The sequence below is a fragment of the Podarcis melisellensis genome (assembly GCF_964234715.1).
Source record: "Podarcis melisellensis genome assembly, chromosome: Z".
NCBI classification, from domain to species: Eukaryota; Metazoa; Chordata; class Lepidosauria; order Squamata; family Lacertidae; genus Podarcis; species Podarcis melisellensis.
The window spans coordinates 37,065,453-37,091,136 of NC_138547.1; positions in this window are offsets into that span (position 1 = coordinate 37,065,453).

Consider the following 25,684-nt stretch of genomic DNA (forward strand, 5'->3'; position numbering starts at 1 on the left):
AGTTATTGTCTCCTGTTCTGATTGTGAGCTTCCCATAGGTATCTGGTTCCATAGGTATCTGGTTCGCCACTGTAGGAACAGAATTCTGGACTAGATGGGCCGTTTGTCTGCTGTATCAGTGTTGTTCTTATGAACAGAGGGCAGGTACAGAACAATTCTGCCTTTCAAGAAGGGCTGTCCTTAAGCCCTACCTGGAGATGCCAGGAAGTAAACCTGGGACCTTTTGTATGCAAAACAGATTTGATTCCACTGAGCTATGGCCCTTTTCCTGTTTAGACTGAAAAGAAAAAGAAAGAAAACAAGTGTTAGACAAGCACTGTAAACTTTGCACTGTTGCTGCCTGCCCGATATTAATAGAGAGGGAATTTCTGAGGAAAGACACTACACTATATTTTAAGAAGTATGTACCATGACTTCAATGGAATTTACTTTCAGGAATATAAGATTGCCATTTGAGATGGAGTGACAAAAAACAGATAGATCACTTCGTACCCACTGTACAGCAATTTGCACTGGCTTGAAGAAACAGCTTGATGTAAATAAATATTATCCTGCATTTCCTCCCTTGCTTCTTGCAACTAAAACGGAAAATAAAAAATCTCTGTTTCCCTGCAGCTCTCTTATTGCTTTAGAATGACCTGGCTGGCACCATAGTTGCAAAGCACTGTTTTAATATTTAATAATAAGGGCAGGGTGCACGCATATACACACACACACACACACACACAGCACAACTTGAAATATATATTTAATGCTTGGACCTACTTGGACATTTCTTGTAAAGTATAGTTAATGGCTGGGGCACTTTAGTTGATGTTGCAGAATTTTAAAACATGAAGAATGGCATAAGTACCATTGTCTGAATAATACAGTCATTTCCGCGTACATAAATGTCATTGTTTCTTTGTCAGGCTGCATCAAGCCTAGCGAAACATGATGTGCTTTTAACTACTAAGAGAGATCTAAAAGACTCTTACACTGGCTATTCCTCATGCCATAGGTTATTGCTAAATGACAAAGAAAGCTACAAGACCAGCAATCAGATTGGCCAGAAAGAGAGATGGAGTCTCCTTAATCAAAAGGCCTGACCACTGTTTCAGAGGAGCTGGCTATTTCCACTGTAACGGATGGCAACACAACAATTAATATTGTAGTTCCTTTAACTTTACTTAATTAGGCTTCAGGCAGACGTGAACTACGATTAAGCACAGAGGTCATGATCTAAGGAGATAGCTTATGCCAAGTCATCCAATTTAACTACCTTAGAGGAGCAGCAATTGTCCCAGCTCTCAGGAAATAGGGATGCATACACACCATTTAAGTATATTCCCTCCCCCAAGGAATAATGTGAGCTGTAGTTCATTAAAAATGATGGGAATTGTAGCTCTGGAGCTCAGTTCCAAAGATTCTTTAAGACAGATGTGCTTTAAATGGATGGTGTTGGTGCACTGTGCAGCCCAGGCCTTGAGGCTTCCCTAAAGGCCTTTGGTTGGCCACTGGGGTTAAAAACCATGAGTGTAGATCTGGCCTAGGTAACCCTTTGTTGTTCTTATATTCTTACACTGTTACAGTGGGAAGTTTGGTTAGAGTACAGGTTCTGTCTATACCAGGGATGGGGAACTTCAGGTCCAAATGCAGGCCAAAGTAAATGACAATAGCATAACAGAACACAATAGAACATCATAAACACAGCATAAACAATATCAAATGATTAACAAATCATCAATAAAACAATTGCAATCTATAAAACACTATTGAAAAAAGCAAAACTAAAAATAAGCTAAACATCACTATTGCAGCAAAAGTCAGATTATACAGGTAACAAATTAATATGGCATTTAAAATCTATAAAGCCATTTTAACAACATTAAATAACAGTAACTAAAACAAAAAAGAAGGCCATCTGAAGAATGGCCTTTGGTATCTGGACTAATGGACTAATAACTGTGCCAAGTTTTGTTTGTTTTAGTCCACGGGAAGTACATCAGGGGAAATGACATTTGGTATCTGAAGAAGTGTGCATGCACACGAAAGCTCATACCAAGAACTAACTTAGTTGGTCTTTAAGGTGCTGCTGGAAAGAATTTTTTTTGTTAAAACAAAAAAGGTACTGTTAAGTCCATATGCATGCAGAAAGAAACCTAAAGAAAGACTGTAGCCGACTAGACTATTTTATGCTAAACTAAAACACTTCATTCTTGTTGGGGACCAGGATACCTGCAGGGATCACATCTCTCCCTTCTGACCTGAGCGTTCTGCAGAGGCCATCTTGGTAGTTCCACTATCTGAGGCAGGATTAGAGCCTTTCTCTGTTGGCCTGCTTCTTATGGAATTGCTTTCCCTTGGAGCTCTGACAAACACCAATGGAGATGATATTTGGGGCATGTGTGAAATTAATTAAGGGTGCTCTTTGGGCCACTAGTCACATTTCATTTCTATTATTGTTTTTTATACTATTTTATTGATTTTTTAAAAATTGATTGTACACTGCAGAATATCAATACTGAGAGAGAGAGAGAGAGAACAAATACAAGGGTCACTCATTAAAGATTTCCTCTGTCCCACTTCCAGTTATTGTAGGAAGATGAAATTGCACATATATTATGATACATCTCTTCATAGGTAATGTGGTAATTTGTAGCTCTGAACTCCTAACAGTTTACCTGTTACTAGTTCTAATGTGGAGTAACGTCTGATAATGGAACCAGTTGAAGCAGAGTGGTCATCAGGTTCCTGTACTTGAAAGGGTGCACACCATGGGAGATGTTCAATGAGATGAAAAAGACTTATGGGGAAGATGCCCCATCATATGATGTAGTCAAGCACTGGCATCGTCAGTTCAGGTGTGGTCAGACTTCGGTGGAACGGCTCCCGTTTTGGAGGATTGCTCCAACTAGCTGCAGATATCAAGATCAGTGTGGACTCTGTAGAAAAAATCATCCATGACCATTTGCACATGGGAAAGGTATCCGCACGGTGGGTTTCCCGGCTGCTGACGCCTTTCCAGAAGCAGGAACGAGTTGCATATTCACAGGCTGTTTTGGCCATGTGTCTCAAAAACTATGATGACTTCTTTGCCAGACTAATTACTCAGGAGGAAACATGGGTCCATCATTATGACACAGAGACTAAATCCCAGTCTAAACATTGGAATGGAAGCACTCTGCCTCACCACCTCCAAAGAAAGCACAGGTCCAACCATCAGCGGGCAAGTTCACGCTTACGGTCTTTTGGGACCAGCGTGGAGTAGTGATGATGGACTTCCTGGCAAAGGGTACCACAATTACCAGGACATACTATGCTTCACTGCTGTAGAAATTGCGGAAGGCCATCAAAATTGAGAGGCGTGGTATGCTGACCAAAGGTGTCTGCCTCCTGCAGGATAATGCCCCAATTCACAACTCGCATGTTGCTCAGACGGAAGCATGGTCCTGTGGCTATGAAGTCCTTCCTCACCCCCATTATTCTCCCAACCTCACACCATCAGACTTCCACCTCTTTCCAACCATTAAGCTATTTTTGAAAGGCAAGCTTTTTTCAGATGATGAAATGCTGATTTCCAGATGATGAAATGCTGATGAAAGTCAAGTCATGGCTTCTGACACAACCTGCGGACTTCTACAGATGAGGTCTCCACAACTGCATAAAGTGAGGGGAGAAGTGTGTGACTCTTGCTGGTAGCTATGTAGAGATGGACTAATAACTGTGCCAAGTTTCGTTTGTCTTAGTCCATGGGAAGTACATCAGGAGAAATCTTTAATGAATGCCCTTCGTATATCCAGAATAGGTCTAGAAACTACAACCACACAGAGTGTTAGGTATAGTCAATAAATGCTGCACCAGTCTTAGCATTTAGATTGTACAGTCAGATATGATTCTGGTTGGATTGGACTATTTTGCACAAAGTTTGCAGGGATGTTAGATTATGTTGGTTATTTCTTATTTATTCTGATTTGTCTGCAGGAAAATAGAGGAGGTTGCATCAATCAAATGTTTTCCCACATTTATCAGTACATTTCCCCATCACTTTCCTTGTAGCAAAAAGTCAGATAAGGGTGGGAGGGGGTGTGCATGAAAGCAGTTGTGCAATACTGCAAAATTAAATACATCTTTAACAGTAGAAACTGAATTTGCTGGTACATAAGGCTGCAGTAAGACAGAACTTTATTCCATCTTCCAGACATTTACTTACCTTTTAATTTCCACATTTAAATACCATGACCCTGCAATCATCATCCAAGACCTTTCTTAGTTTGACTCCTCCAAAAGACTTCCAGAGAGTGTTATATCTTTTTTTCTTTTTTTATAAAATTTTGAAAGGGGGAACTCGTGGAAGGGAAAAAATCGATCTTAGGGGATGGGAATTTGGAAAAATTGGGTTATTGATGTTAAGTGAGTCATGGGATAAAAACTTGTTGAATTTAATTGCTTATTCGGAAGATTTGGAACGCAATTGGGGGCGGGAAGGGGAAGTCCTGGCTTTGGTTTTGGAAGAAAGTGTATGAATTGGATCTAATTTGTTTTTAATTTGGAAAATCTTAATAAAAATTATATTAAAAAAAAAAAACAAAAGACTTCCAGAGAGTGGCAACACAAGAATGGGCAATTTTCTTTGGTGGCTCCTCGTTTCTGGAATGGTCTCCCCAGGGAGGCTCGCTTGGCACCTTCATTTCATATCTTGAGGCACCAGGCAAAACATTTATCTTTAATGAAGTCTTTGGCCAATTAGCAGTAAGGCCTACAAGGCCTACACAATCATTCAAGCCTAAGCCTGCTAACTGTTAACAGCAAACAGCTAAGTCACTGTGACTCGTGACTCATCTTGGGTGATGACTAGTTCTCCCTATAAAAGTAGCCAGCCTCTCTATGGGCCTCAGTCAGAGAGCTGTATGGATTGTGAATGGAGTAGTCTGTGGAATAGTGCTGTTGTTGTTGCTATGAAAAGCTAAGGCAGACAGAGTGGCTCCAGGACTCTAGTAAATCAGTAACTAAGACCGTGCCTCTGTGAAGAGCCAGATAGCTGCTTTGTGCACTCTGTGTATGCTCTTTAACCATGCTGTTTCTGAACAACTTTATTATCTTCAGTAAAGTTTTATTCTGTTTATGAAGAAGACTGTGTGATTAATTTACTGTTGTGCTACACTTTATTGGTATGTTTTTGTTTTATTGTGTATTTTGTGTTCTCATTTTGTATTTTTGTGTGTGTGCAATATCATGTTGTGTAAGCCACTTCTGGAAATCCAGTGGAATCTAGCAAAAGTTTGCACTCATTTCATGTTAATTGTTTCTAGGGGCGGGGGAGGAATCCATTTGCAATCCCAAAGTGTTGCACTGTACTTTCGTGTGTGTACCAAATTTGGAGCAGCATCCTGGTATACAGTTCTTTCCCACCATTTAAAACTTAGAATGGCATTGCTGTATATCAAAAAGGCACAGTTCCATAAGACAACAAGGTACAGTAGTGTAAAATAAATGTTAGAAATTGGGACAGACTAAACTGGAATGCTAACATTGTAATCAGTAAAACTAGTGCAATATACCCAAAGCCTGAATATAGCCTAACTAAATCCCACCCAAATATAGCAACAATTTGGAAGCATTCTTAATAGATCTAAGAAGACCAATGAACCAAATGGACAAATGCATGCATTGTTTGTTTGTTTGTTTGTTGTTTGTTTAAAAAATGCATAGTGTTTTCTTTCCAAAGAAACACTGGTGAATAGAAACTAGCAGGAATTTGCATTGTGGCCATAGCTCCTTCTGCCCCTTACTTGAGCTTGTTCTCTTTTTTTCTCTTAACTTCTAATCATTTTATTTAGACTCTCAATGATTCCCATAATGCATCTGTGATGCCCAGGAGCAAAGTAGGTCTATAATGAACATCTCATTTTATTTTATATATTCAAGCTTTGAACATTTTTCAGTGGCTGGCTTACGTGTCTCACATTCAAATGTGATTTGGCAAGAAGAAGAAAAAGGTCTGGGAAATTCTGTTTGTCTGGAGAAGGGCTGCTGTCTTATTTCCAGAAAATAAAGATAGATTCTTATTGGGAAGTCTTACCATACTGGAGTCCCCATAAGATGCATTTGCCTTGCCCGTTTTGCATGGCAAGACTTTCCTTTGAACGTTCTCCCTACAAGGTAAGTCATTGGAGAGAGCTCTTGAAATCTAAAGCTTTGCCTATCCATATTTCTGATAAAATGTAAGATGGAAGTAAAAGACCATTAAAAGGCAACGAGTTGTTAAAGAAACTAAAACAAATGTAATTCTGGTAACTTCTAGAATAGACTCTGTTATGTTGCAAACCCCAACCTCATTTGACTCAGACTAAAGAAAAACCAAACTCCAGTGTTGCTGCTTTCTTAGGACCAGTTATAACCTCTAACTTTTGTGAAAGGCACCTCTTCCATTTAAGGGGCATAGCCCACTCCAGAAACTAAAGAGCCCCAGCAATTGATTACTCAGATAGAAAAGAAGAAACCCTGGTTGCACCTGGGCTCCCCTGATAGAGTCTTGGGAGTCAGAGGACAAAAAATGCAACATCCTTGGGTCAGAGGACTGAAACTCATCTTATGCACATGCTTCCAGGGCTGAAACTGATTGAAATTCCATTTAGGACACAGAATCCTTGCTGTCATCCCCTGAAGAAGGGGGATTCAATCCTTGGGTTCTAACAGACTGCTGTAATGCACTGTATCTGGGGCTGCCTCTGTGAACTACTCAGAATTTTTAGTACGTTCACAGTACAGTCACAGGATGGGACCAGCTGAAGGATACACTTATGGACAATTTTTAAGCAACTGGATTGGCTACTGGTTCAGAGCACAATTTAAAATGTCAGTGCTTAATTCTAAAGTTCTAAGAAACCAAAGGTATCTAAAGGACCACCTTCTTTGTATTGAACATAGTCATTCCTTCAAATAGATGGCCATTTCTACGGACAACAAAGCAATTTTATATTTCCCTTCAGGGTAAATGTAACACAGTTGTCTTAAGAAAATAAGGATCCAAGTTATGTTGAAAAGCCACATGTCCTACTTTGCTAAGGGATCTCCTCTATTTGAAGGGTTCAATATAAGTTTAAAGATCAGTAACCTTAAGAAGGGAGAACAGGGGTTTTAAAGATATATTTCAGAAGTTGGGACCTGGACAATTGAGTGAGTGAGCACAATCACTATCTGCTCATAGTCTTCCCCACCATGGTGAGATGTATCCCACTCATGTTTAAATGGTTTCTTTATTTGTATGCACAGACACACCAGTATGCAGGCACATTTCTTCCTTTTTTAGTAATGCATAGGTGGCCACACACCAGGCTATTTAATGCATTGTGCTCCACTCTGATTTGCCTTAGAGTCCCAGGTCTCAAAAGATTAGTCTTTCCTAGAACTTAGGGTTTGAGAAACTGGATGCGGGACAGCATAGAACTTGGATGGCATCTAGCAGCACTGGCAGGAGCAAACCTAGCTTTCTGACCCTTTTCAGATTTAACTTTCATGGGTGCAAGGGGATATGATAAACTCTTGTATTATCTGCCCTCTTTCTACTCTCATAGAATTCCAGAGTGGGAAGGGACTCTGAGGGCCAGAGAGTCCAACTCTCTGCAATGCAGGAATCCGGCCCACAGCTATCTCCAGGATCTCTTGTGGCTAAGGGGTAGGTAAAACTCACAGGTATCATGAGTGGTTTTGAGGCTGCCAGCTTCACTCCTCAGAATGTTTCTAGGCATCCAAAACAAACCAATCAACCAACCATTCTACGACATGTCCAGGTTCCCCCTCCACTAGTTGGTTTGGGGTTTCAAAACCTCATTCTATTTGTTCCCGGTGGTATGCCATCATCATGGAGGGGTCATGTCAGGGTGGCCCTTGGAGGCAGGACTTCTGGGATCAGATGTCATTTGCCATCATCAATCAAACTCTAGGGGGAGTGGCATAAGCATTTGGCAGACGGTATTATTCATTTAGGACTTTCTCATTCCTCTGTTTGGTCTGAGAATGTACCTATAGCACATCAAATGCTCCTTTGCCATTGCTCATTGAAGGGGAATATTGGTAGTTGGGGATAAGACGCCTTTCAGAGAAGATAGCCTGCCATTGCCCATCTTCTTAATGAGAGATGCCAGATCAGCTCACAAAGAACCTCAAGTCTCCCTGGAAGAGCTTGAAAACTGACTAAGCATATCACAAACAAATGCTCCTGAACTACAATCCTGTGCTTCTCTACCATAAGCTGTGTGTTGCACCAGAAATGTCAAGAAATTAAAGGAGCAATGGTGTCATAGGTGGTTTGCTGAACTGATCTCCAGCTCTGTATTCTATTAAAACATTGTTTTTAATGTATCTACTTTTGAACCAGCTCTTGACACAATGTGGGATGATTCCTTTTTCTATGGCGTTGGGGGTAGAATAGCCAGCAGAAAGTGTGGTCCTACTCCCACAGAGATACGCGTGAGCACAATCAATAAAAATCTATTTTAGCACTTAACTAGGGCATGGCACAAAGCAAAACTGTTTATCCCTCCCCTCTCCTACATTGTGCTGTTTACAAAGTGAAAATACATTGTCATGTTTCATTATATCAGTACTAGAGCTCAGGGATCCTTTTTTATGAGCCTAGATGCAAGTTATAGGGGCATTTTATGTAGAAGAGAAGGACTTGTAGCGTTTGGGGAATCCTAGAGAAAGGCTTGATTGAAAGCATGAAGATTAATAGTTTAGGCAGCTGGAAGCTGCTTGCCTAAAAAGAGAATCCAGGCAATACCATGATTGTGATATTTATTAATCTCTATCATATTTGCCGGTGCTGATTTTGATTTTTAAAACACTGCCTTAGAACCAGGGCACTTTAAAAAGCACCTGTTTCCATATGCCCCTGACCATATGTTAAGCCTTCAGCAGGTCACCTTCTGTAGCTGTCTCCACCATTTATGTATTTTCAAACAAGAAATGTAGCATTCCTCTCCCTCCCGCCCCCATACATAAGTCCTTATGTAGAGAAAGGGAGGGAGGATAATGTTATTGAAACATGACCCCGTGGGCCTGCCTGGCAATTTGTCCATCTTTGCATCCCATTGCTTCAAGTAGCCTCCAAAAATGCCTCTTTCCAGCAAATGGCTTCTCTTTTAAAGTGTTTTCTTGCTGGATACACCACAAGACTCTTCACGCTGGGAAAAATACTGGTCTCCTGGGGCTGTGGACATTTATATTCAGAACCAGATGGCATATTGGAAGGAATACAAATCATCCCCAACTCTTTGTGTTGTGACATTTCAGACATTGGAGAGGGGAATTAGAATCCATCCCTTTTAAAGGTGTAGCTCTGTCTGTGAACTCTGATAGCTCTGTGGAGTAAGAGCTTTTCCTTAACTACTGGCTCATGACATTTCTTCTCCCCCTCCCTCCCTGCTCTCTTTAGAACCTTTAAATTCTATCTGTAAATTCAAACACTGCTATCCATTTGCTGAAAGGGGGTAAAACTGATAGCAAGAAGTGATGCTAGGCTAGTCTCACAAAATAGCTGCACAAGCCATTTGGAAGGCTCCAGATTTCCCAGACTTGACTGAAAAAGTATTCACTTACTCAAATAATCTTTTACTTACTTACTTGCTTGCTTACTTAGTTATTAAATATCCCATCACAAAGGAACCCAGGCCAGCAAGGGCATAAGCTTTAAAACAATACAATCAAAATTAAATAACGTATCTAAAAATATGTAAAATCTATCACATAATCTCCAACTTAGAAAAATGTCAATGTTGCCTGCAACAGGGACTTTCAGGCTTCAGATACCTGGGGATTCTTTCTGGCCATGCTAGCTATGTGTAATAATGACTAGTGGTAGGGGAAGTTATTTTTTTCTTGGATTTTAATGTGAGCCTACCTAATTCATACTTCCTGAATCAACACTTGAACTGAAATAAATCCTTCCTTCCAAATTTATACTTCTCCCAATTTGACAATTATCTTCTCCACTCTCACAAAAACATATAAAAGCTAAATGTTAGGGGGATGTATACACAAAGATGCTTATATTAATGAAGATAATGTACAAGAATATATCAGACGAAGCTGCATGCAATAATTAAAAAGTGCATATTGGGTGAAATTCACTCACATGCATGAATTTTCATGCACACCTCTCAAAAAGAATAATATCACAAGCTGATATAGCAGTGGGGTGAGCTGAATGTAAGATTGGAAAAATGAGAACCCGATTTTGACAGATTTGTCCATCTCTAATAATGTCCCTGTTGTGACACCATTAGCACATTGTTACTCCCAAGTTCATCTTAGATACCTTTTGGATTTTGATTTCTTCATAATAAAAAGCATGGGTTTGGAATTCATGGCCCTTATAACTTTATTGCAGGTAGAATTCAAAGTGAAATCCCCTTGCAACAACCATCTTAGACAACAAGCAAGCAAGCAAACAAACAAACATCTCAATTGCAAAGGAAGGAAGGAAGGAAGGAAGGAAACTCGAATGTGAAAACTAGTTAGTTAGTTAGTATACTGCCCTTCACCCATTGATCTCAGGGTAGTAGAGTAGAAGGGAAGCTAAACCAGAAGCAGCCTTTCTCTGTTATGCCAAGTTTTAACTCCCCACCCCTTTTTTTACGTTCACATGGAATGAATACACAGGGAAGCATTAAAAATGGCATTTTCCTTTCTGTCATCTAAGCGGATACCACATTATACTATCACACTGCATGTGTTGATGAGTTCCAAGCTGGTGCTTAATGAGAGGTGGCACCAGACACTAGTGTGGCCAATTGCACATATTTCCACTGAATTTGCATGTTGAGATCTATAGGCATATATGCATATTTTTAAATTATTTAAACAGAAATGCAGCGCACATCACCATAGAAGGAAGCACTGTGACCTCTTGACCTGTGTGCCTGCTCAGTATGTTGTCAGCTGCCAGCTGTTGATGGGCAAGTTCAAGGACCTCTACTCTCCCTACAGCCATTTACCTTTAAACTGGACTTGAACCAGACAGCCCTCTATTTAACCACTTCAAAGACAGAACTGTCCTCTGACAGCCCTTCATAGAGACAACTGTAAAGAAGGATGCATGACCACCGTATTGCATACCTTCACTACCGGTAAAACCGAAAGGGTCCTAATCTATTCTATTCATCTGAATGTTAAATGAAGCCTAGCCAATCAATCCCCCTGCCTGTTTATTCACAAAAGATTGTGTGCTGTACCCAAGGCTCGTGCATTAGCAGATGGGTGAGCTTTAATGTTGAGCAACAGAAGAATCCCGCACAACAGTTGCGCTAGCAGAAATTCATTATGCAATCTGTGGCGCATCATACATCTAAAGCAAATTAAAAGAACACAACTTTCCCACAGAATCTTGGGAACCATAATTACCCTTCCTGGCACTGCAATTCCCAGCACCCTTAACAAACTACAGTTCCCAGGATTCTTTGAGGGGCATTGTGTAATTAATGTGTGCTTTAAATATGTGTATGCAAGCAAAGATACCAGAAACCTGCTTATGCATTGCTTGTGCAACAACAGTCCACTGGTGCAGAACATTTCACCAGCAGAAGTATACTTCAGCATAGCATTACTTCGGATGCATTGATTTGCAGTGCAGAGAGAGAGCGAGAGGAAAGAATAATAGTTGAATGAAATTATCTCATTTATTCCTATTAAGCAGCCTCTTGTAATTTCCTTCTCATAACCATTTAACTGACCACTGAGTGGCAACAGAAATCCCTCAACAGATGGTGATAATTCCTTGATGGCTCTGCGGGGATATGGGCCACCTGCTTGAGATTGGGGCAATGTTTGATATTAAGGCTTGAAATGTGCCCATTGGGCTGAAAGGAGTTGTCCTTGTGGTCTGCAGTGGGAATGATATTTTCCCAGGCAGTATGTTGCAATTCCTTACTGTGAAGTTTTCCCATTTTTTGCAGAGCTGCCCATACACGCTCTGCCAGAAAGCACAAGCATCACAGCGTGAAGGATATCAAGAAATGGAAAGGAAAACAGAAGCAAACAAGATTGAGAGTCCACCATATGAGCAAAGAAAAATGCACTTTCAATACAGAAAACAAGGGGGATGTAAGGGGAAGAGATGCATTGCAATCTCTGGTTCGAAGATGGGGGGCGAGGGTGGAGTGAGCAGCCACAAGAGGAAACTATGTTGCACAGCCAGGATAATAATTTCTCTTCTAGGTTATTTGTTGTCATTCGTATTAACAGAGCCCAGCTGTGATGGTTATGTGGAAAATGCACCGAGTGCTCCTCCAACTCACCCCAGAATGCTAGAAAAATGGCAAGACTCAACATTCAAAGCCGGAAAAATAGAAACAAAACAACAACAACAGGATACCTTCACATCCCCTCTTAGTCTGAAGTTTACTCATGGGAAAGGCAAGGTCTGTCAACCTAAGTGTGGTCCTGTGAGAGTGCCTGGAGGTGGTTGGAGGATGGATGGCGGCTAACAGATTGAGATTGAATCCTGACAAGACAGAAGTACAGTGGTACCTCGGGTTAAGTACTTAATTCGTTCCGGAGGTCCGTTCTTAACCTGAAACTGTTCTTAACCTGAAGCACCACTTTAGTTAAGTGGTGCGCCGCCACTGCACAATTTCTGTTCTCATCCTGAAGCAAAGTTCTTAACCTGAGGTACTATTTCTGGGTTTGCGGAGTCTGTAACCTGAAGCGTATGTAACCTGAAGCATATGTAACCCGAGGTACCACTGTACTGTTTTGGGGGGACAGGGGCGGACGGGTGTGGAGGACTCCCTGGTCCTCAAGGACCAGGTGCGCAGCCTGGAAGTCATTTTGGACTCACAGCTGTCCATGGAGGCACAGGTTAATTCTGTGTCCAGAGGGGCTATCTACCAGCTCCATCTGGTACGCAGGCTGAGACCCTACCTGCCTGCAGACTGTCTTGCCAGAGTGGTGCATGCTCTAGCTACCTTTGAAGGTGACCCGAAAACTACAACTAATCCTGAATGTGGCAGCTAGACTGGCTGAGGCCACATAACACCGGTCCTGAAAGATCTACATTGGGAGCCAGTATACTTGAAGGAGCGTCTCCACCCCATCGTTCAGCCCGGACACTGAGATCCAGCGCCGAGGGCCTTCTGGTGGTTCCCTCATTGCGAGGTTACAGGGAACCAGACAGAGGGCCTTCTCAGTAGTGGCACCCGCCCTGTGGAACACCCTCCCTTCAGATGTGAAGGAAATAAGCAGTTTTCCTATTTTTAAAAGACACCTGAAGGCAGCCCTGTTTAGGGAAGTTTTTAATATTTAATGCTGTGTTGTTTTTAACACTCGATTGGAAGCCGCCCAGAGTTGCTCGGGAAACTCAGATGGGCAGGGTATAAGGTAAAGGTAAAGGTACCCCTGCCCGTACGGGCCAGTCTTGACAGACTCTGGGGTTGTGCGCCCATCTCACTTAAGAGGCCAGGGGCCAGCGCTGTCCGGAGACACTTCCAGGTCACGTGGCCAGCGTGACATCGCTGCTCTGGCGAGCCAGAGCCGCACACGGAAACGCCGTTTACCTTCCCGCTGGTAAGCGGTCCCTATTTATCTACTTGCACCCGGGGGTGCTTTCGAACTGCTAGGTTGGCAGGCGCTGGGACCGAGCAGCGGGAGCGCACCCCGCCGCAGGGATTCGAACCGCCGACCTTTCGATCGGCAAGTCCTAGGCGCTGAGGCTTTAACCCACAGCGCCACCTGCGTCCCCCAGGGTATAAATTATTATTATTATTAAAGTGACATCACAGGGTTGATTTTGAGAATAAAATAGGACATTCATTCTGTCTTGAGCTCCTTGGAAGGAAGATGAGATGTAGTAAGCACACTTGCCTCATGGAGTTGTGATGAGGATAAAATGGGGGTAAACATGGTCCCTTTGTTGCCTCTTAAGGCCCTTACACTGGCCACTTATAGCAGTATAGTTGCTGTTTGATTGACTGTTAAACCACTCTAGGAACTCTGCAGATCTGTTAAGGGAATGGGGGGGGGATCTCCTAAAAACTCTCAGTACCCTTAACAAACTACAGTGCCCAGGATGCTTTGGGGGGGTCATGACTGCTTAAAATGGTAATCATAGCGCTTTAAATGTAAGTTTTTATTTGGCAAGAGTAGGCACAAATAAGTTTCAAAAACAGCCCTTATCACAGGTCCCTATAAGGGCTTGTAATGAGTGAAATAAAATTATTGTCAAAGTGCATAATAGCTGCTCCTTCCAAACAACTGTAACATGTTAGCGTGAAGTGACAAAAAGATATTAGGGGAATGGTACCAGTGCCTCGGGCATCACTGTATTTGTCTGTCAGAGTTTCCATTATAAGCTTTACCTTAAGTCAGGCAAATAATTCACCTTGGGGCAAAACATGGGTTTCAAGCCAGAAATAATGTGTGGTAGCATGTTTTAAAATAGATTTACACAGTTGATACCAACTTAACCATAACAACATCAAGCATTTATAGAGCACTTTTGAGCGTTCAATGTGCTTCACATACATAATCCTTACAATAACTCTGTGATACAGATCTGTATCATTAACTGTGCACTGTAGATGGGATGCAAGTGGACTGAGACTGATAAAATGACTTGCCTATAGCCAATGGAGTTCATTGGGGTGAATGAAGCACTGCCCTGTCAACCTCAGCCAGTCCTGAGTCTGCATTCCTACTTAAAACCAATCAAGCGGGTGACCCTGCCTGTCAGCTTTCACCTCCTTACTGTAGCTCACCTGGAAGAAGAATGGGGCAAAACTACAATTAGTTGGCTATGGCTCTCATCAGCCTTACAAGTCTCAAAAAAATATTGATGAGCTTGAACATTTGCAGAGGAGGGTAACCAAGATTATCGGAAACCAAGCCTTATTAGGAACAGTTGAAGGAGCTGGGTATGTTTAGCCTGGAAAAGATACGACTGTGAAGAGATAGGATAGCTATCTTTAAATATCTAAAGGGCTGTCACATGGAAAATGGAACAAGCTATAAGTTACAAGAAAGGAGATTCTAACGAAACATCAGGAAGAACTTTGAGACATTAAGAGCTGTTGTACAGTGGAAGGGACTCCCTCATGAGGTTGTAGGGTCTCCTTCCTTGGAGGTTTTTAAGCAGAGGTTGGATGGTTATCTGTCATAGATGCTTTAGTTGAGATTCCTGCATTGCAGGTGGTTGGACTATCTTTTTCTGTGGCGATCACTCATAGCTGAGTAAGATTGTCTTCCATGAACACGGTCTTAACAGTGAGTCTGTAACTGTGGAGTCCAGTTCTGGATCCATATGTCCTTCCATGGTGGAGACTTAGGTTTCCAGGCAGGAGTTGATCACAGTGAGGGTTTGCCAAGTGTGCCTTCCTCTTAGCATGTTTCTCCCTTTCGTCCTGAGTTTGAGCATCTTCAAAGCTCATGACACCTTTGGTAAAGGCTGTTCTCCAATTGGAGTGCTTGCAGACCAGTGTTTCCCAGATGTCGGTGTTTATACTACATTTTTTTAGATTTACCTTGAGACAGTCTTTAAACCTCTTTTGTTGACCACCAGCATTTCCATTTTTAAGTTTAGAATAGAGTAGTTGCTTTGGAAGACGATCATCAGGCATCCGCACAACATGACCAGTCCAACCATGTTGATGTTGAAGAATCATTCTTTTGACACTGGTGATTTTTGTTTCTTCCAGTACACTGGCATTAGTTCGCTTGTCTTCCCAATTGATGTGTAAAAAATTTCGGCGACACTATTGATGGAATATTTAAAGGAGCTGGAGATGGTGTTTATAAGTGGTCCATGTTTCACAAGCATACAGTAAGGTTGATAGTATGATAGCTTTGTAAACAAGCATTTTGGTTTCCCTGCAAATGTCCCAGTCCTCAAACTCTCTGCACTTCAATCAGGAGAAAGCTGCACTCACAGAGCTCAGGCGATGCTTGATTTTGGCATCAATGTCAGCTCTTATGGAACGATAACTGCCAAGAAAGAAGTGATCAACTATATGACCTTTTGGGCCCTTCCAACTTTACAGTTCTATGATTCTATGATAGATGAATTTGTTTAGCCTTGCTTATTTATTTATAAATGTGTTTATATACTGCATTCTTGCAAAACATTAGTGCAGAAAACATATAAAAACAATACTGAGCAATCATTCAAGTGATTAGCTGCTCAAAAGTTATTTGAAAAATATTCGCAATCAGAGCTGGTCCTAACATTAGGCAAATTGAGGCAACTGCCTCTTATAGCAGATGATGGGAGGCAGCAGCAACATACCCAAGTTGTTCCTCTTAAGGGTGATATCCATTTCCCAATGTTACCTGACACCTCTCCTGGGGCCCCTAATCTGGCATAATGCCTCAGGTGTGGTAGAAGATGTTTTTCCTATCACCAGTGTTGAAGTGAGACTATGCCAGCCAGCCAGCTTCTGTATGTGGACTGGGAAGAAGTCACCATCTTGTACTTCTCCTCAAGTAGCAAAATGCCTTGGGCTGGCTCTGACTGCAGTTAACTTGCCTCACTCATTTCAAAAGTAGCCTGCGGCGTTTGGCTGAAACTGACTGCAGCTCATTTCTCCAATCAGTGGCCTCAGAGTGGCAAATTTGTATCTTCACCTGCTGGAGTCCAGTTCAAGCGTATGGGCCTATGGCCGTAATAAATATTGTTGTTGTTGTTGTCCAGTTCAAGCCTTCTGCTGCTAGAGTCCATGTGCGCCATTCCCTCACACTGTCCTTTAGGGCTACATTACACCTCTTTTGTCTTGCTGTCCACCAAGATTTCCTCTGACTGCTTAGGTCAGGTAAAGTTTATGACACCTGCAACGTTGTCATAACAACTCAGCCTGACAGTGTCGCTTGCTGTGGTATGCAACGGCAACTTTCCCTGCTTTGAAAAAATGTTTTCCAGCTGCCCTCTAACTAACAGCTGTCAAAGTCTTGTTATACCTACAGGGTAAGGTTTATGCTACGTACAATGTGAGACATGTACTTTCAACAGTGACTGCAGAGCGATTATGGAACGATTCTACATGGTAGTGCTACCAAGGAGACCTGTTCTGATTTTTTTTTAAAGCCTTCATTTTATTTATTTATTTGTTAACAACCTCACCAGTGACTGCAGCTGAAAAACGAGTGTTATGCCAGAAATGTTATGCCAAGGAGTAACATAAAATAGCAGCCTCCAGTGGTAATAGTGATTTTTTGTTTTTTTAAGGACAATATATATTTATGGAGGATTTGTTTCTCTGTGACTAATGCCCAGAACAGGACTAGTGTCCTTATCTCAAACAGAATAACTCCAATGCTGGTCATAAGGAAACAATGAGAACTAGCTGCAACAGTGCCATTGGGGCAGGGATTTGGGTTAGAATGACAACGTATCCTGTTTTGCCATGGCTTTGAACTTGCTGGGGAAGTGAAAGCAAGAAACAGATCAAGGCAAGTACAAGCAAAGGTTCGGGTTAGTCATCTCCCAGTAGCCTGCCTAGGTCATCTCAGCAATGAGCTCAGGCCTTTGGGGGCCTTCTTTAGGCTGGCAAGCTCAACTCATCTCCTCAGTGATAAAACATCTGCTTCGCATGAAGAAGGTTCCAGATCAGTTGCTGGCATCTCCAGCATAATTTCCACAGTACTGAGCTAGTATTTCTAAGTGTTTGACAGCTTCCTGCATTCTTATGTTTTTGGCCTGCTTTCCTCCAGGATCCCCTGAAGCCTGAGACCCTGATTGGAACAGATACCAGGCCAATGAAATACATTTACAGTGGCACCTCGGGTTACAGCCGCTTCAGGTTACGGACGCTTCAGGTTACAGACTCTGATAACCCAGAAATAGTACCTCAGGTTAAGAACTTTGCTTCAGGATGAGAACAGAAATCCCGCGGTGGCGCAACAGCAGCGGGAGGCCCCATTAGGTAAAGTGGTACCTCAGGTTAAGAACAGTTTCAGGTTAAGAACGGACCTCCAGAACGAATTAAGTTCTAAACTTGAGGTACCACTGTATTGAAAGAAGGTAAGGAAGTTTATTGAAAATAGATAAGGCAGAGTCCAATCAAGAAACCAATGAGATGATCCACTAACAAGAAACAAACAGAGCAGTTCCTTGTAGTCTCTCCCCTCCCCCATTATTATTATTTTTACACTTCTTTGCACACAGAAGTATCTATCCCATTTTCAAGGCAGTTGCCACAGTTCTTCAGCCAAGATTGAGGTTCTATTTTGCAGGAACAAGACAGTAGAATGGTCTGCTCCCAAGGCTGAAGTAGCCCTTGTGAAAAAATAGTCACAAAGCAAAAGAAGGGGGCAGTTAGAGTAGACCAGGGATGTGGATCACCTTTTCCAGCCAGAAGGTCACATTCCCTCATGGGCAACCTTCTGGGGCAAAAAAAGTGGGTTGCTTATAGAATAGCTTACATTTAAACTATGAATTTTGCACAGACACATCTCTCCATCCAGGCAAGTAAGAGGTATTATTACAGCTCAAGGACACATTTCAGTCAGGCAAAAACATCCAAGGAAGGGGTGGAGCAGGACTAGTGAGGTGTGCAGCATGCGAAGGGATGTAATCTGGATAGAATACTGAGGGTCAGATAAGGGACACCTGAAGGGTTGCATTTCACTCCTGGCCTGGGTGTTTCTCACCTATGGATTAGACTTATAAATAACTACAAAGTTTTCTCTAGCCATAAATTCAGCAGCGTGTATTGTAAGGAGCATTACACATAGAGCAATACCATCAGCGTATGTTTCAGTAAATACTTAACATCTTTAATGTTTCAGTTTCCCAGTAGGGCTGTCTCTAAATTCTATTCTCTATCTATCTATCATCTATCTATCATCTTCTGCGATGTTAAATTGATTAATCCATTGGATTAATGGATTAAAATTAATCAGTGAAAAGGTTCCCCCAGTTAATGGTGCTATTAAAAAATCTCCAAAATAAATGCTTCAGATGGCAGGCAGAATCGTAAAAGCTGCATTTTTCTCTATTCTTACACAAAGGAAGGGATGACACATGTGTGAATTATCTAAAAGCAAAGAATACCTCTTCCTTCAGATGTATTGTTTTTACACATATCTAAATTTAATCAATTAATTGGTCATTTAATCACAACAACTTAGGGAGCTACCTTATACCAAGTGAGATAATTGATCTGTCTGACTGCCATTGAATTTCCTGGATTTCAGACAGGGACGTTTCCCAGACTTTTGTGGTGATGCCAGGAGTTTAACCAGGGACTTCTTGTGTGCAAAACATGCATTCTATTTCTAAGATACAGCCCATTGCTAATTCTCTCCCTGCAATGTGTATTTGTTTAAACCATATTAAACAGGTTGCAATGTATGCACACACACACACAGATAGAGACACATATCTTTCCTCAAATTCTCGATAGTTTGGGCTTACACAGTAGATTGCTGTATCTCTCACAAATGAAACACCCAGCTGTCGTCTGTGAACATTACCAACCAATGCAGTTTCCTGACAAAGGTATAGCCAAATAGGTGTGATCCAATAGGAAACAGCAGGAAGTCGTTTGAGCAGATGGTCACCAGGCTTGTCATACAAGAGTCCATGTTTGTTCACTGGCAGAGATCCCAACTATATGAATGTCAAACAGCTGTCCACCCTGAGGTTGGTATGTGCACATTTTGTCAGAGGAAGAAGATACTAGCATTCTGAAATTCATATTCCTGTAGCCAAATGTATCAATGGCTGTTTGAACAGGAGATATCCATTTTCATGTATTTCACAGAAATACATTGGAACTGGAGGAAAATAAGGTGAGGGGTTGCTAATCTCACATATCTAAATGGTTATGTGGTCGTTAGTTTTTAAATTGCAAATGTATCATTTCAATGTGTTTTTACTCTATTCTGAAACCAGGAATGACAATTGTGTCATTTTCTATAACTATATCCACAGAATGGGAGGGGCAGGATCCCCAATGACATGCTCTATGGTGTGTTTGGGGAGGGTGGGGAGCTGGCTTCAGGCACGATAACTGTGGGCAGAGCACTTCTGTACTTCAAAGATGTTTGCAAATGTGACACGAAGACTGGCAACATTAACCCCCACCCTGTGGGGTATCCCTTGCACACGACTGCAGTGCCTGAATGCATCCATAGCATTGACCAGAAGAGGAATGACCACTGGGAGGAGTACAGAGAGAAGAAACTCCTTGGTGCATCAGCACAACCAGATACCTTCATCTTCCCCAACTGCAACAACACATGTCACTCCTGTATCGGTCTCTACAGCCACAGCGGGAGCTGTAACCTTCCAACAGTTTGACTTCACCCCCAAAGGCACATTCCTCCATTGTCTCCTGAGACAGACGGGTGCTAACAAAAAGAAGAGCAATTAGATTACAAAAATTTTCACAGCAGTGATGGTTAATAGACTGAAAACATTTATCGGGAAATACATTCATCTGGATCAAGCTGGGTTTGCCCTGGGGCATAAAATCATGGACTCAATTAGGAAATTATTAAACATAGTATACCATAGTAAACAGAGTACGTCACCAAGAGCAAGTTTATCATTAGATATATTTAAAGGATTTGACTGCATGGAACCAAAAGTATTTAATCAGGGTGATTAAAAAATGATTTGGCCATAAAATTGTCAGGGAAAAAATGGAAAATGTTTATGATATTATGTATGGTAAAATTAGGATAAATAATACAGATTCACAAAAGTGTCAGTTTAGCTGTGGGACAAAACAAGGTATCCCATTACCGTCTTTATTGTTGTTATGCTTAATTTCGTATTTGTGGTGGCTGAAGGCTGTTTGTGAATGTTCTTTCTTTCATTCTGTAAACCATCTCACCAGTAGTCTGTACTTGACACTGTCCCAAATTTCAAGTAAAACTCAAAGTAAGGCATCATGAAGTCACTCCTTCCTGAGGCTTCTTTAGATCAGACCAGCAACAGAGGTTCCAAACTGTTGGGCACATTCTCTTCATACATTTAAACCACTATGATACTGTAAACGGTCATAGTATCCCTCAGAGAATTCTGGAGTCCTAAGTTTGTTAAGGGTGCTGAGATTTGTTAGGATACCTCCTATTCATCTCCCAGAGTTAAAATTTTCAGAGTGATTTAGCAATCTCACAGGGAGCTCTGGTTACTGTAGCTCTTTGAGAGGGATTGAGACCTCCTCTTGGTGCTCTTAACAAACTATAGCTCTTCTCTGGCAGAAGTCACCACTGATGAGTTGAGGTGGTAAGGCAGGCTTCCTCAACCCCGGCCCCCCAGATGTTTTTGGCCTACAACAACAACAACAATTTATTATTTATACCCTGCCCATCTGGCTGGGCTTCCCCAGCCACTCTGGGCAGCTTTCAACAAAATATTAAAATACAGTAATGCATCAAACATTACAATACAAATGCATACAACTCCCATGATTCCTATCTAGCAGGTCCAGTGGTCAGGGAATTGTAGTCTCAAAATATCTGGTTGAGGAAGCCTGTGGTAAGGTATATCTCCTGCCCTCATTATTAATATTCAGGAAAAAGTTGAAAGCATCCCTGTAGCCCAGCTGGAATATTTGGTAGCTGGAATGTAATACTATTCTAGGCCATCTTAAAATCATTACTGTAGTTGTGAGAGTATGGAACTGGGTTTAAATGCCTTTTCAACACTTTAAATTGTCTTTAAAGTCGTGTGTGTGAGAGTGAATAACTTGTTTTACTGTTTTCTTGTTTGCTGTCCAGGGCTCTTTTGGAAAGGTGGATGGAATAGAAACCTAATTAATAAGCAAACAACTCATTAAATTCCTGGCCCTGATGGATGACTTGGGTTCCTGTATAGTTATCTCCTTTGTCATCTCTTCCTGACAGTTCTCATCTCACAACCAACCATGGACTGATCCCCTGATGTGAACAAGAGCTTGAAGTAAATTCATCAGTGTTTATCCCAGAATATCATACCATTTAAAAGTTTCTTAGGACCCCTAGAGACTGATTATTATTTTTTTAAATAGGTGTATTCAGAAATGTTTCCTTGGCTGCATTCTAACATGAGGTTTATTGCAATAGTTTTATTCGTCTGGATGCTAGTGCATCTGTCCCGATTTCTAACATTCTTTTTTACACTGCAGTACCTGTTGCATTATAGAACGGTGGCTTTTAAAAATCAATATACCACTATGCCACACTAAATTTTAAAAGGCAGGAAATAACTCCATGCCAAGATACGGCCGCACATTTCATCACATGAAATTACAACACAAAACTTCCATGATTTTCCGAGTTAACAGTGTTGCAAACAGATTGTTTCTGGAAACAATTAATATGGAAATGGGCACTAAACATCCACTAGCCCACATTTGTGTTGTTATAAACATAAAAAGTAAAGGTAAAGGGACCCCTGACCATTAGGTCCAGTCGTGACCGACTTTGGCATTGCGGCGCTCATCTCGTTTTCCTGGCTGAGGGAGCCAGCGTACAGCTTTTGGGTTATGTGGCCAGCATGACTAAGCCATTTCTGGCGAACCAAAGCAGCTCACGGAAACGCCGTTTACCTTCCCGCTGGAGCGGTACCTATTTATCTACTTGCACTTTGACATGCTTTCGAACTGCTAGATTGGCAGGAGCAGGGGCCGAGCAAAGGGATCTCACCCAGTCATGGGGATTTGAACTGCTGACCTTATGATTGGCAAGTCCTAGGCTCTGTGGTCTAACCCACAGTGCCACCTGTGTCCCATTATAAACATATACATATATAAATGAAATTTGGAAGTTACTGGGTAAGAAAATGCTAGCAAAATGGAATAAAGTACTCCCTGAATGCAGCCCAATATTGTCCTTGCATGCCTTCATACCATACTCTGGGACTTTGTTTTCATTTTTGCAAACTATATAGCTTTGTTGGAGCATTAACTGCTATTTCTCTTCTCCTCTCTTGCTCTCCCCGGGAAGGGAGCCAACAGTGATCTGAGGTTTGTTTTTTAAGTACTGGCTCACTAATGTAAAGGCATTGGAAGTACAGAGCCCGTCATCCCCATCTGTCTGATATTACTTCACATGGCCGTGGCCATATTGAGCATATTGAACTAATTCCAAGGCTGTGTTTGCCTGTCAAATTACCTGCCTTCTTATATAACCCCCATCCCTTCACCACAGCTTTTTGCTTCCTAATGCAAGGCATTTATTTTCCTTGACAACTTTTTTCGTTGGCTTTGGCCTAAATGGAGAACAAGGATGAGCTTGGCTCACTCCATTCTCTAAGTAATCATTTTTTAATTACACCAGAGGTGGGATCATCTGCAGCAATTACTGAAAAGATGTCAGCTCTCAGATAATGGAGTAAAACATTAGTTGAACAAGACCAACTTGGGTTTCCCGCCTCCCAGACATTGGCCACACTTGTTTCTGCAGGCAATTGGCATCATCTTGAATGCTACCTCATCTACATACCATAGCTGGCTTCAGTCTTTGGGGAAATGTTTCATCTGTCATTACCCACTCTCTTGTGTGTGTTTGAAATGCCCTTTTCCTTTCAAAGAAAAGACTACACAAGCAGTTGAATTAGAAGTGGTTAATGCTACATTTTCAAACATTGTACTTCCCCAGGGTTTCTGCATCAATTACTTGTCAGGGAAAGTTGTTGACATTTGTAGGGTTGGGGGAGTGACATGAGTGGGATTTCCCTGATTAATACATCAGAGGATGACATGATATATTGAGTCAAATAGGACTACTTGACCCATAATTTTCCAGTCCCCATTTTTGTAAGCTTCAGGCTGGCCCTTCTTAGAAAAAGGTGCTGGACCACATGAATATTTGCTCTGACCTGTCAGAAGATAGCAAGGTCCCTGATCTGACTCTGAGGGAGTTGGCAAGACCCTGATTCAGCTCAGTTTGTCTCATTTCCCAGCCAAAACATAGAGCTGATGCATAACTGTTCTATCAGAATTGGGGCTAGTAGCCAGTGATAAGCCTTATCCTTCCTGAATTTGTCTAATTGCCTTTAAAAGTTATCCAGTTGGTGTCCCTCACTACATCCATGTGATGTGTGAATTCTGACCTGAATATTCCTCTACTCAGTGTCACTGGATGAAACACCTATACAATGTCTCCCCTCTTATTCACAATTTTCTAAGCTAAAAAATAAAAAGCCTCAAATGTAGCCACTTTTTGTTATAAACTTTGCAGATTAGTTGGAAAACACACACAGTAGCAGCAGCGTATGTGAAACCTCTTTTTAATTAAAAAGCTGCCACATAACTCTGAAAAATTCTCCTTTTGATCATCACTTGGGCTTTGTCTTTTGAATGGAATCTTTAAAAAAAAAAAAAATCTTGGAGAGCTTTCCTTTCAGCCGTGGAAGCCTATTTTTAATATTGGGGTAGAGTTCAGCTGTAACTCTGAACTTTGGTATAACAGGTAAGGGGAAGCCAGAGTTCTTGCAGAGTGAAGAGAGCATAAAATCTGCCTTTGTCCCAGAGAGTTAGGTGCAAACCTTCAGATGGTGATATTTCAAGGCCGAGCTGAGCTATGCAGCTTATTAAGGCACATGAAAGATGCTAAAACTAAGGCAGTTCACAGGGAAGTTTCAAAAGGAGACTGCGGGCATCTAGTGATCTATTTGCTGAATGCACCAGCTTCTCATCTCCTTAAGACTGCCATTTAAATTCAACTGAGGTCAGGCTAGGGTCTTGAATCCTGGAAGCAAAACTTCTCTGCAGTTCAGCATGACTGTAAGATGAAGCGTGCGTGCACACACACACACACACACACACACAAAAATTGCCATCGGTTTGGTGAAGAAGTTCCAGTCTTGAGCTCCCCGTGGGCCACTGTTTTACTGTTAAAAAATTCTGGAAGAACAAAATGAAGATATTTTCTGCATTGATGTGTCTAAAGGAAGAGGACGCACACCTTGCTTTCAGTCAAGACCTTGGAGGTAGAGATAAAATAATGTCTTCAGAAATAGGTTGCGGAAGTTGGCACACGTTTAGACAAGCATCTGAATTCGTCAAATTGGCTGTTGGGTGGACTGTGGACTTGTGGACACCTCAGGTGTTCATTTGGTTTTTGCTCATGCTTAGCACAGGATGCTAAGAACATAAGTAACCTGCTGGGTCAGGCCACTGGCATCTTGTTCTCACAGTGGCCAACCAGATGTCTATGGGAAGCCCAAAACCATGGACCTGAGTTCAATAGTATTCTCCAAGCTTGTGCTTCCCAGCACCTGGCATTCAGATGCAAACTGCCTCTGATAGTAGAGATATAGGACACAGCCATCCTGTTCACCTCTGATGACTTTTCACACATGCATGTATTTAGCTCTTCACAACTCAGAGCTTAATTCATTTCATCCAAATGTGTGAAGTCTCTCTGTTGGACTACATGGCTAAACTGATTAATTAGCTGAGATGGAAAATAGGACTGAAAGAGGAAATGTTTCTTCACACAGTGTATCTCACCATTTATGGAATTTTTCAGCCACTGCAGATTGCAGTGCTTGGCTGCCAGCTTTGGAATGTGTTGAGGCAAATTTATGCATTATAATTCTATCTTACTTCCATCAAAAGTACAGATTTACAGCTTTTGAATCAATAAATATAAAATGCCATATGCAAATGACATGCTAACATGCACCCTATTTTGTCCTTCTTTTGGGGCAACTTGCAAATGGCCACCCTAAATCTAGGAGTTTCCCATATGCAAGCTGCAGTTATACAAGTCCAGACAT